The sequence below is a fragment of the Odocoileus virginianus genome, unplaced genomic scaffold (assembly GCF_023699985.2).
Source record: "Odocoileus virginianus isolate 20LAN1187 ecotype Illinois unplaced genomic scaffold, Ovbor_1.2 Unplaced_Contig_26, whole genome shotgun sequence".
Taxonomy (NCBI): Eukaryota; Metazoa; Chordata; class Mammalia; order Artiodactyla; family Cervidae; genus Odocoileus; species Odocoileus virginianus.
Genome location: NW_027224343.1, coordinates 1347689 through 1361589, shown reverse-complemented (window position 1 = coordinate 1361589; position 13901 = coordinate 1347689). Strand labels below are relative to the sequence as shown.

Below are 13901 nucleotides of genomic sequence, written 5' to 3'. Positions count from 1 at the left end.
AACCACCGGGACCCCCTACCCGCGCCCGGGTCCCAGGCACCCTTCTCCCCCCACCACCAAGGGCAGAGGGAAGAGGCTCCGACGGGAAGTGTGGCGCCAAGCGGGCAGGGGACACGACAGAGGTGAGAGGGCGAGAGAACCGGACAAGCCAGCCGCGGGAGGCGTGGAGAGGGGGGGATTGGGAGCAAGCCCCGAGGCTCGGAGGGCGTGAGGAGGCGCCTGGCGGTCCGCGGCTGGGGCGGGGGCAGAGGAAGGCAATAGTGTCCGGCGCCAAGACCAACCTCGAGGGAACGTGGCGGGGAGGTCGGACGGAAGAGGGACACCAGAGACGACGCCACTGGGCGCGGGGCAAGGGTGGCGGGGCGCCCGGCCGGGGATGGAGGCGGGAAGGGCCGGTGGCGGGCGGGAAGGCGGAGGAGAGCCGCCTTTCCCACCCGACCCCCACTCTGCACGCCGCCCCCCACCTTCTCGCGCGGCCCCTCATCCCCTACCACTGGAAAGGCCACCGGACCCGACCGCCCGCCCGGGGCGCGCCGCCTTCCAGACGTCTTTCTCTCCCTTCCTTCCCATCCCGTGCAGCACCGGTGGAGGAGAGGCTCCGGAGCGGCGAGGCGGGCGCCGCTCTTGGAACCGACCACGTTAATGATCCTTCCACAGGTTCAGCTACGGAAACCTTGTCAGCTGATCTGTCTATAATTCAGGGATAAAACTATGACTACAGAAAGGAAAGATGGCCTGACCTAGAATGGCCATGATATTCTATAGAACCAGAGAAAATTGGTTAAAATTAAAAAAACTTTTAGCTGGTTCTTTTGCATATGCAATTAAAAACAATTAGCTTGTTAGAAAGGCCTGCCTAGGGCAAAGCTTGAAGTTAACCCTTTCCTTGAAAAACACTGCCCACTTTGCTCGAGACCTCAGCCTTGGGCAAATGAGAACTTCAGTTCAGTCGCTCAGTCGTGTCTGATTCTTTGTGACCCCATGAATCGCAGCATGCCAGGCCTCCCTGTCCATCACCAGCTCCCGGAGTTTACTCAAACTCATGTCCATCGAGTAGGTGATGCCATCCAGCCATCTCATCCTCTGTCGTCCCCTTCTGCTCCTGCCCCCAATCCCTCCCAGCATCAGGGTCTTTTCCAATGAGTCAACTCTTCGCGTGAGCTGGCCGAAGTATTGGAGTTTCAGCTTCAGCATCAGTCCCTCCAATGAATACCCAGGGTAGATTTCAGGTGCTGTCATCAAGAAAATATATGGTAACTATGTGAGGGAAAGATATTTTAATTAGCTTCACTGCAGTAATCATTTCACTATATATCTCAAATCCTCATCTGGTACACCTTAAATATGTACAATTTTTTATTTTTTAAAAAAAGATCCAAAAATAAATAAAAAGAAAGCTGTCCTGAACATTTGCTAACACTTTTTTTCTTATATTCCGAATTATACAGCCATGAATTCTAAGGCAATAAATAGTCATAGTTGTCATTGACAATTGCAAGAAAAACTCTAAATATAGTCAGTGATACAAACACAGCTCCAAGGCTTAGAAGAAATTTTCTTTCAATCCGAATAACATGACTGGAGACAGAAGATTGATTTGACCAAAGACAAAAAGATCAATATAACAATTATTTTAGTATTTCTCTTTACCATTCCAAGACGAGATATACAGGGGACATGAAATTCATTCAGACATAAATTAAGAAGACAGTGTGAAATAAATTATTTTTTCCATTCCTTCACAATCTTTCCCAGCGTCTTTCCCAGCAGTATTACTTTAGAAAGTAACAATATGTCTGCAAAATGTTTTCCTACCTGGTTAGTCTTAAAGGGCATTCCCCTTGTGTGCTTTCTGTCAAATTGCTCATTCCACTTGCCTTTGAAATAGATGGCATTCACCAGGATGAGCTTAATAAGAGGACAGACTGTCCAGCCCCCAGTATCTCTGATATCTTACCTATACAGAGTATGAAAGTTACTGCTATTGGGGGAGAATAAACTTTTCCTTTACAAACGTTCTCTCGACATTGAGAAAAGGCTGGAATCCTGCCTCTCTGGCCACCTGAGGACTCAGGGGGATGATGATTCATGCTGGGCACACATGCAGTGTAGTGCTTGTCCTCAAACAATAGTCTTGAAGCAGAGACTAACACTAGGTTTAAGCATTTTTCAGAAATCACCACTTCATAAGCCCAAAAAAATATTAGATTGGCATTGGGGCTTCCCTGATGGCTGAGACAGTAAAGAGTCTGCCTGCAATGCAGGAGATCCAGGTTCGATCCCTGGGTTGGGAAGATCCCCTGGAGAAGGGAATGGCAACCCAGTATTCTTGCCTGGAGAATCCCATGGACAGAGAAGCCTGGCAGGCTAGAGTCCATGTCAGAATGGCATTACTGGCCTGAAAACCCAGCAAACACATACCCACAGGCCACTGGAAGCAGGGTCAGAGTGGTCACGCTGTGGGGTCACATCCGGGCAGTCTCCACCATCTCCCTCATAACAGTACCTCCCCCGAAAAGACAACCTCTCACCTTTCGTCTTCTCCATCACCCAGTCGTTTATGTGTTTCCTGCATTCTTCGGTGTCTTCAGCAAAGGACAGCTCCTCCAGGTCAGCCTGATAGAACTTCTGGCAGGATTCCTTAAAAGCCTACAAATGAATACCAAGTGTAGCCATATTCTACTTGGCAAGGTTTCCTAAAAGTGTGAAAACATTTTTTCTTAACATGTTTCTGGCATAAATGCTTGCACAGGGCAATCTATACTTTAAGACTCATTTGTGCAATTAATAAAAATGTATAGACCACTGACAATGTGCCAGGTGTCAACACCAGGGTGAAGATAGAACATTGGACCAGAGGTGGCTCACAGACTGCTGAGACACACACACACACAGAGCTACAGGCTCACAGTATACTGAGACACACACACATACAGAGCTACAGGCTCACAGTCTGCTGAAACACACACACAGAGCTGTAGGCTCACAGTCGGCTGACACACACACACACACACACACACACACACACAGAGCTACAGGCTCACAGTCTGCTGAGACACACCCACACAGAGCTACAGGCTCACAGTCTGCTGAGACACACCCACACAGAGCTACAGGCTCACAGTCTGCTGAGACACACACACACACACACACACACAGAGCTATAGGCTCACAATCTGCTGAGACACACACACAGAAACTGCAGGCTCACAGTCTGCTGAGAAACAGACACACAGATCTACAGGCTCACAGTCGACTGAGACACACACACACGCACAGATCTACAGGCTCACAGTCTCCTGAGACACACACACACACATAGAGCTACAGGCTCACAGTTGGCTGAGACACACACACACACAGCTACAGGCTCACAGTCGGCTGAAACATGCACACACACACACACACAGAAGCTGCAGGCTCACAGTCTGCTGAGAAACACACACACACAGAGCTATAGGCTCACAATCTGCTGAGACACACACACAGAGCTACAGCCTCACAGTCTGCTGACACACACACACAGAGCTACAGGCTCACAGTTTGCTGACACACACACACAGAGCTACAGGCTCACAGTATACTGAGACACACACACATACAGAGCTATAGGCTCACAGTCTGCTGAAACACACACACAGAGCTGTAGGCTCACAGTCGGCTGAGACACACACACACACAGAGCTACAGGCTCACAGTCGGCTGAGACACACACATACACAGAGCTGCTGGCTCACAGTCTCCTGAGACACACACACACACACACAGAGCTGTAGGCTCACAGTCAGCTGAGATACACACACACAGAGCTACAGGCTCACAGTCTGCTGAGACACACACACACAGAGCTACAGGCTCACTGTCTGCTGAGACACACACACACAGAGCTACAGGCTCACTGTCTGCTGAGACACACACACACACACACACACAGAGCTACAGGCTCACAGTCTCCTGAGACACACACACACACACACAGAGCTACAGGCTCACAGTCTCCTGAGACACACACAAACACACACAGAAGCTACAGGCTCACAGTCTGCTGACACACACACACAGAACTATAGGCTCACAGTCGGCTGAGACACACATACACACACACACACACACAGAGCTACAGGCTCACAGTCTGCTGAGACACACCCACACAGAGCTACAGGCTCACAGTCTGCTGAGACACACCCACACAGAGCTACAGGCTCACAGTCTGCTGACACACACACACACCCACAGAGCTATAGGCTCACAATCTGCTGAGACACACACACAGAAACTGCAGGCTCACAGTCTGCTGAGAAACAGACACACAGATCTACAGGCTCACAGTCGACTGAGACACACACACACACAGATCTACAGGCTCACAGTCGACTGAGACACACACACACACAGATCTACAGGCTCACAGTCTGCTGAGACACACACACATACAGAGCTACAGGCTCACAGCTGGCTGAGACACAGACACACAGAGCTACAGGCTCACAGTCTGCTGAGACACACCCACACACAGCTACAGGCTCACAGTCGGCTGAGACACACACACACACACAGAGCTACAGGCTCACAGTCTGCTGAGACACAGACACACAGAGCTACAGGCTCACAGTCTCCTGAGACACACACACAGAGCTGCAGGCTCACAGTCGGCTGAGAAACACACACAGAAGCTACAGGCTCACAGTCTGCTGAGACACACACACACACACAGAGCTACAGGCTCACAGTTGGCTGAGACACACACACACAGAGCTACAGGCACACAGTCTGCTGAGACACAGACACACACAGAGCTGCAGGCTCACAGTCTGCTGAGACACACACACACACAGAGCTGCAGGCTCACAGTCTGGTGAGACACACACACACAGAGCCACAGCCTCACAATCTGCTGAGACCCACACACACAGAGCTACAGGCTCACAGGATGCTGTGAAACACACACAGAAGTTTCAGGCTGTCCCGAGAACATCGGCTGCAGCAACTAAGCATATAACAGCCTGTAAACATTCCTGTTAAACATGTAACTCCATGTTGACCTTCTGTTTGATTTTATCTCCTCCACTGGGTGGTCTAATCATGTTTTATTCATTTCTGTACCACCAACACCGACCAGAGGGTCTGAAACATCCTCTTGGAATGATTGGGAGGCTTGAAGTAGGCTATCAAAAAGTCTTGTAGGTCTTCCAGGAATAGAATCTGTGTGTGTGTGTGTGTGTGTGTGTGTGTGTGTGTGTGTGTGTGTGTATGCACGCATGCACGTGGGGGGTGGCGTGCGTGCATGTGTGTGTGTGTGTGTATGTCTGTGTGCATGTGTGTCTGTGTGTAGGGAATTAGGGAGAAAAGTAACAAGGGATGAGTCATGAAATGTAAGTTGGGGTCAAATCAGGAAGGGCATTATATGTAACACATTAAAATCCACAGATAACTCACCTCATAAAAACTTGTTTTCTGATATCCTGTGCCTGGCAATTGGCTCCCATCCTCTGCCCATCTCCTGTCCTCAAACATTTTAGCTTCTACAGAGGAAAGAAGATGTAGAGATAAGAACCCAAGCGACCATGAAAAGTGGAGAATGATCCTCTGTGTCCTCAATATTCCCCAATTACAATATTCAAAGATCTGGCTGATATTCAAAAATGAGCATCCATTAACCAGAAGATTCCTGGAATCACAAGTACTTATCCTAGAAAACCTAACTAGCTGAAGGATTCCGAATCATCTCCAAGGATACTGAAGCCCAGAGCAGGCAATCTGCACAGGGTAGCACCCTACAGCAGGCAAAACAAGGTTATATCTGCATCTTACAGAATAATCCTTGGAGCTGCCAACTGGTAAGATGGCCAGACTTACCCTGATCATCTCCTTAATCTTAAAACAGCATCCTGCTACTTATCATTTGGCACAGTTGTTTGATTCTCACTTATGGACTAATGGCAGGCTTTTATTGGCCTAGGGAACTTTGGAATTACATGCTGCAGTAAATAGGAAATACTCAGATACAAAATCTTATTTTTTAGGGACATATTTTAATTTTAGAAAGACTATTCTATCAGTAGTACAGAAGGACCAGGCTGGACTTGGAGAGATCAGTTAGAAAACAATTAAAATAACAGTGTAGAAGGTGTGAGAGCCTGGACACAGGCAATGACAATGGTGATTCAGAAGACAGGACAAATTTAAGAGACTTTGCGAGGTCAGCTCCACAGAAAGTGCCCAGCAGAGATGAGACAGGGGTTAGGGGTTGTGGTCACTGAGATGGGGATGGGAGAAGACAGGTGTGGGTGCAGGAGGATGGACAAGTTGAAACTGACATCCGTAACTTGTTTTATTTTCAGTGTCTTTTTCATCAATGTGGGAGCACTACTTACTGGCAGGAAATCACACGTCTTTTCCCCAAAGAGTCTGTTGGCAGTTCTGAGCAGGCTCTGTGGGCCGGGCGTGCTCACTTCCCTGAGGAGTGACTGCAAACCTCGGTGGACATCTCCACCTTCATTCAGACAAAGTGCCTGGTGATAGAAGACTAGAACACTGACTTATAACAGGCCATCTTCTGCCTCAAAGAGCTCTTCCCAAACAAATGTCTGCGCTGAAAATCACAAAGGATCCTATTTTTAAAGAAGTTTGGTTTGACCACCTAGCACAGAGTTACTCAACCTGGAAATACAGACATTTGGGGCCACAAAGCTGGTGTCTCAGTGGTAAAGAATCTGCCTGCCAATGCAGGAGACATAGGAGACGCAGGTTTGATCCCTGGGTTGGGAAGATCCCCTGGAGGAGGAAATGGCAACCCACTCCAGTATTCTTGCCTGGGAAATCCCATGGACAGAAATCCCAAGGTGGGGTACAGTCCATGGGGTCCCAAGAGTTGGACACGACTCAGGGACTAAACCAACCACTAGGACTTTGCTGTGAGGCGGTCCTGCACCCAACAGAATATTCAGCTGCATTTCTGGCCTCTTTCCACTAGATGTCAGCAGCACCTCTCGGGTATGACAACCAACTGTCCAGACCTTGTCAGCTGTCCAAGGGGGTGCAAACCCCAGGTGGACGGACAGCCCTGCTCCAGCAGGTGCATCTACTCCAGGAAGGCAGCACGCAGTCACTCAGGAGGGAGGTGAGCAGAACAAACAGATATGGAATCACCTCTACAATACAGGAGTGAGCGGAAACAGACATGGGAGTGTTCGTTAGGGATTCCACAGAAGTCCTGCAGTCTAGACTGTATTTAAGTGTCAAATCAGAGAGAATTAAGGCTGTTCCCTTGTCTCCAAATGATCCCGGCCCAAAGCCTCCCTCCTCCAGGGAGCTGAAAGGAACAGCCACCCGGGATTCAACTGGGGCTGGGGACAGATTCTGAGGAGGGTCAGGGCACTCTGGTATTCATGAGAATGTGATGTGTATATGAGAGTTTTCTGAGACACTTTCACCAGGGAATCTACTTCCCTAAAGTAACAGCCATGCTTCACTGGTGCATGTGTGTGTGCTCACTCACTTCAGTCGTGTCTGACTCTTTGTGACCCCACGGACTGTAGCCCACCAGGCTCCTCTGTCCACGGGGTTTTCCACGCAACAATACAGGAGTGGATTGTCATTTCCTTCTCCAGGGGATCTTCCCAACCCAGGGAGTGAACCCGGTCTCCTGCATCTCCTGAATTGGCAGGCGAAATCTTTATGCACTGAGCTATCTGGAAAGCCCACTTCATTTGTATCTGAAGTCATATATAAACTATGTCAGATCAATCAGATTATATATTGATTGATTATATACATATATACACATATATATTGATGTTTTTGAACTGTGGTGTTGGAGAAGACTCTTGAGAGTCCCTTGGACAGCAAGGAGATCAAACCAGTCCATCCTAAAGGAAATCAGTCCTGAATATTCATTGGAAGGACTGATGCTGAAGCTGAAACTCCAATACTTTGGCCACCTGATGTGAAGAACTGACTCATTGGAAAAGACTCTGATGCTGGGAAAGATTGAAGGCAGAGGAGAAGGGGATGACAGAGATGAGATGGTTGGATGGCATCACCAACGTGATGGACATGAGTTTGAGTAGGCTCTGGGAGTTGGTGATGGACAGGGAAGCCTGGTGTGCTGTAGTCCATGGGATCGCAAAGAGTCAGACACGACTGAGTGACTGAACTGAACTGATATATGTGGCTGATCTATAGATAGATAGATAAGATTAAATCTAAAAAATTCCAGAAGATATAAGTCCCCATTTGTGTTGCACTTTTTCCACTTATGCATAACCTTATTCTAGAAACAATGCATTAAACAAAAAGTTCATTTACATGGTTGCATTTCCACTTGAAATATAACATCAGTAAAAGCTTAAAACAGAACAAGTTGAAATTCTTGGCTTTTCTGTGGAATACAGTTGTAATTTCCCTTGCTATCAAAGATGCAGCAAATAACACTCAGTGTATCCCATGAACACTAGCAGGAGGTTTCGTCTCACACAATTCTTCTTGCCACTTTCAGGTCTGCATTCTCTCTGTCACTTCGGTGCCCCTCCCATCTCCCGGCCTCACTGGCTTCCATTAGCCAATGTGGGGTAAGAACAGACGAGCTCTATGAGAACACAGAGGAAGCCCACATACCTGGGACATCCGGGCTGCCGTGTTCCCCTCAGCCCCCATTAAGACTGTGGTCAGGACAGAGGAGAGGCTCAGCGGAGAGAACACGTGTCACGAGTGGTCCTCTTCACCCATTTTTAATAAGTTGATGGCAAAAGTGCCGTTTGCTTCACAGAGAGCATTCATTGGTGGAGGTCTGTATCAAAAGGCTAACAGAAGCACATCAACCATGCCCTCCGCTAGTCACCTGCTCGTTCGTGCCCTGTCTGTGGACACTGGTTGTGGTCAGCAGAGTAGCTGCACCCTCAAACATCCATGTCGAATCCCAGAAACCTGTGGATAAGACTGAATTAAGGATCGTGCGATGGAGAGAGTCACCTGGATCACCGGGTGAGCTCAGTGTAGTCACAGGCTTCTTATAAGGACCGCAAGGGACTTCCCTGGTGGTCCAGTGGTTAAGCTCTATGCTCCCAATGCAGGGGATCCAGGTTCAATCCCAGGTCAGAGAACTAGATCCCGAGTGCCAAAACTAAGATTTGGCACAGCCAAATAAATCACTATTAAAAAAAAAAATCAAGGCAATTGGGTCAGAGGCAGAGAAGGAAATATGAAGATGGAAGTAAAGATGAGGATGATGTGGGGTCACAGATCAAAGAACAGCCTCTCAGAGCTGCAAAATGCAAGGAACTGGACTCTGACCTAGAGCCTCCAGTGGGAGTGGAGCGGAGCAGGGTGGGGGCGGGGGTAGCTCTGCCAACCTCTTACAGACCTCTGACCTCCAGAAGTATAAGATAAATCCCCCTATAACTGATCGTTCTCCCTCAATTTGGCATCTCTGGCATAATCTTGAAGCAACATTCCCCCCGGGAACGCAAATGGAATATGAAGCTCAGACCTCAAGTCATCAGGTGGACACTTTGAATCAGGCACTCACTATGGATCCAGACTTGACGTTTCCCCAGCTTAACTAAACTACAGACAAGATTCTTCCCGCCTCTAATCCCTGACCTCCCTTTCCTTAAAGAACTTACTTTAGGCAATTTGTCATCTTAAGATTTTTTTTTTTTTTTTTTGCAGTCTCTTGTGGGTTCTGCAGAAGTAGAACCTCTGATAGAATGGAGGACAGACTGTATTTAGCATCATTTTCTCCTGGGGGCCCTGAATGCCTGCCACCTCCCTGCTCCACCCTCTACCTCTAACACATACATACATCCAAAAGGGAATTTGTTCAAAGAGCATTTACGTTGAACTTTCCTTGTAATATTTTGGAGGGGAAAAAAAGGTAAAAAACAAAGGCCATAATTCCTGACTGGGAGCTCCCATCCTTGGGGAGATATGCAGGCATAAATGTCCAGTTTCAAGCCAGCCTTGCGCTCCATACCAGGATAAACTACAAAGTGCTAAGGAAGCCGACAGTAAAGCAGAAAGAAATCTCTTCAGAAGCCCAGGAGAAGGGGAGCAGTAAGTTGGTTCTCAAAGACTGGGCAGGAACTCCGGAAAGCAGAGTGTCAGGGCCGGCAGGTGCACACGATGGAAAGGAAGAGCAGGGTCCTCGTGGGACCCGGGAAGTGGGTGAGCTCAGTTTCCTACGATAGACACAGCGCATGAGACAGGAAGGAGGCGCCCCGCACACCAGGTTGAGAGTTTGGAACATGAGCTATGATCTAGGAAGCCAGGCACTGTTTTCAAACAAATGCTTTATATGAGTTTTAGAAAAATATTGTGGCTCATGGTTTCGTGTAGAAAAAAACTGGGGGTCCCTGCTACTGACCAGCACCTACCCAACACAGCAGAAAGGTCTGCACTAGAGAGTGGAAGACGGAACTGCCAGGCTGGAGGGCTGGTCACCCAAGGACAAGGAGGACTGAGTCCCGTGCTGAGGCTCTTAGCTAATCCACCTGAAGGGTGGGACACCAACCACAGGAAGGTGTTTGAGTCAGCTTGGAAAGGGGAAGGCACTACATTCCATTTGAGATGAGTGGAACATACCATTTCAAGGGATCCTGTGACAAAGACAGCCCAGGGGTGTTTGTCAACATAGGGAGGGGACTTGCAATGACTAGAAGCTCTAGAGTGAGAGACTGACAGCCCTCAGTCTGCATCCTCATTCCAGGAACCTCTAGGTAAATGGGTGAAATTAGAGCAAACAAGTGGAGGCCTAAGAGGAAAAAAAAAAATCCACCTCGTTCTGGGAATTTCCAATGTTTGCAGGTAGTGAGAGGAAAAGCCAAGAGACTGGGACCCGACAATCCGGATGTCCTGGGAGAACCCGAAATGAGAGAGGGACCAGGGAAGTGGGGAGGATGGAGGAGGACAGGAAGACAGCACCCCGGGCTGCCCTGGGGAGCGGGCGGCAGATGGCAGTTCGGACCTCAAATCCCTCAGCAGACTTAGTGGGAGCAGGAACCAGGGGGCTGGGGTATCGGAGGAGTGTGGAATCCATTCTGTGGCTGCTGCGGAGCCGAAATCGGGAGTAAACTGTTACATGCGAGAGAGAGGGCCTCACTGGCAGCTCAGCTGGTAGAGAATCCGCCTGCAATACGGGAGGCCTGGGTTGGGAAGATTCCCGCAGGAGGGCACGGCACTCCAGCATTCCTGCCTGGATTTCACCTGGATCTAAGGGACGGAGGACCCTGGCGGCCTACACAAAGCCGATGGGGTCTCAAGGAGTCAGGCACGACTGAGCGACTAAGCACAGCGGAACACAGAGAGGAGTCCATGAGTAAAAACAGATGAAAGATGCTAAAGAAAAACAAGAAAAAGGAAAATAATGGAAGAAATGCAGAAATAAAGAAGGGAGGAACAGAGCGAAGAATGTTGGAGGAACAGGAGGGGAGGGGAGGGGGCTGGTCACACCCCATGAGCGGGACGACAGCGGGGCCGCGCGGGTCTGGAGGTGGCCGGCACCCAGCACTGCCCGGAACTCGCCCGAGGCTCCACTCCCGCCTGCAGCGGGGGCCACAGACGCCCACAGACCCCCACCCCCGCCAGGGCTCCCCCGTCCTTCTCGGGGAACCACCGCCCAGGAGGGGCTCCGGCTGCGCCCTCCCTGCCTGTGACCAGGGCAGGTCCGCGCTCCTGACCCGGGTCTCCCAGCCCCACCCTTGGAGACTCACCTTTGAGGCCCAAACCAAACGGGCCGGGGTCCCCAGGGTGCAGCGGGAACCGGGGCAACCCCAGCCCCGCGGCCCTCCCACCCGGACACCTCCGGAGGTCCTTCTGGTCCCCTCGTTTCTCTGACCGAGGCTGCCTCCGGCCTCCCGCCGTCCCTGCGTCTCCGCCTGAGCTCCAGGCTCCAGGAAGCCACCGGGGGACCCCAAGGGCTCGGGAGCGCCCCCACACCGGGTATCTGGGAGATTCCTGTTTCCCCGGCGGTGGCGGCGGCTCTTCCAGCTCGGCGGATGCTTCGCGTCCGCTTCGATTCGGGCCGGGCTTCTGGCGATGACTCAGAACTCCTGGAGACGGCCCGGCTTGTACAGCGGCTGGACCGTTCGCGCAGGCCGAGCCTCGCGCGTGTCCCCCTACCCCGGGCTGAGAGTGGACGGACTGGCGGCGGAAGCTAGCGCTTGGGCCTCCGAGGGTGTTTGCAGAAGGCCTCTCCAATTAAGGAATGCGTGTGCTTTCCTGGGTTACTTAGGCACAGTCTTAACTTATTTAGTGGGCTTCCCAGATGGAGCTAGTGGCATAAAGAACCTCCGTGCCAATGCAGGAGACATAAAAGATGTGGGTTCAATCCCTGGTTGAGAAGATCCCCTGGAGAAGGAAATGGCAACCACTCCAGTATTCTTGCCTGGGAAATCCCATGCACAGAGGAACCCGGCGGGCCACGACTAAAGTGACTTAGCAGGCACACACAAGCTTGTTTAATATGCCTTGTTTAGTACGCCTATGGAAGAGCACTTTCAAAATCCAGATTCCAATCTGTCTAGTTATATCTTTAGCCACTACACGAACGTCTATGTTGTTTAACATGTTGTTGTTTAGTTGCTCAGTCCTGTTCGACTCTTTGTGACCCCATGGACCGTAGCCCTCCAGGCTCCTCTGTCCATGGGATTCTCCAGGCAAGAATACTGGAGTGGGTTGCCATTTCCTTCTCCAGGGGATCTTCCAGACCCAGGGACTGAACTGGTGTCTCCTGCATTGGTTTTCAGATTCTCTACCACCAGAGTCACCAGGGAAACCCATATGCTCTTTAATTACTATACTGCTTTCCCATTTTTTTAAATAGTTTTGTTTTCCTTGGGGGGAAAAAAGAGATTAACAGCCCATGATTATTATCTATTGTTCTAAAGTCTGTGATACTTCTCAAAAGGCAGGCTATATGTATACATTTGCACTAAGGGAGGAAAACAAATATCATCAGCAAATATTTTAAGCCTCATTATTGAAAAAGTCTGATGAGTGCACACACATACGTGTGTGTCCAGGATGACTACAGTTTATTTTGCAATCATTCTTTGTACTAGCATCCACTTTGAGTCTATTTCTCCCTTGAGTTTGTAAGCTCCATGAATCCAAAAGACAGGGGACCAGAGTGTTTGTGTTCAGAAACATAGTCTTCATGCCCTAAATATCAACTGATACAGCATAGATGTCTAGCAACCATTTTTTAAATGAATGACTGCCTGAATGCATCTTACTAAACTGCAATTTCTAGTATCATCCTTTTTCCTCTTTGTGTGGAAAATGCTGTGTTGAATATTCTTTGACTGTCAGCTTCTGACAGAGTCACTCTGGTCTTCCTTTGTCTTGGATTCCAGGCTCCCTGTTCACTTGTTAACCTACTTTTCTTTTGAGTCCACATGATACCTAAAACATAAGGACTTTTAATTTCGTAGTACACAGACTCAGGGATTTCTTTGGTTGTTACTTAATGTGAAGTGCTATGGGTAGAGGCAAAATGTTTCATGATGATGTGATAAAATGTCATATATACTACAATTTCCCTTCCTTGGAGCTAAAGCAAAGGCTCCAAGTCTCCTGTGTTGCAGACAGATTCTTTATCATCTGAGCCACCAGGGAAGCCCAATGTATAGGACCTTTTTTTTTTTAATTCCATGATACCAAAGCAGGATTTGATACAGAAAACACGTCTTCTTGTACTAATTTATACACTGTTCATATCAGATCCGTAGTAGATTATCTCTTTCACTTAGTAAATTAAAATGGAAAAAGCAACTAGAATGATACTCTCAGTCTCTAAAATTAGAATAACAGCTGATGAGACTACCAATAAGCCACTGTGTATGAGCATTTTGAGTAGAAATTAGAAAAACACAGGCAATTTTGTGGAGATAAAATTTTAGTAA

The 13901-nt window shown here is 49.0% G+C and overlaps 1 pseudogene; it reads right to left on the bottom strand.

Annotated features, from left to right (window-relative positions):
* Nucleotides 1-709: 709 nt before the first annotated feature.
* On the bottom strand, nt 710-8883 carry LOC110122564 (serpin B8-like; annotated as a pseudogene).
* Nucleotides 8884-13901: the final 5018 nt, after the last annotated feature.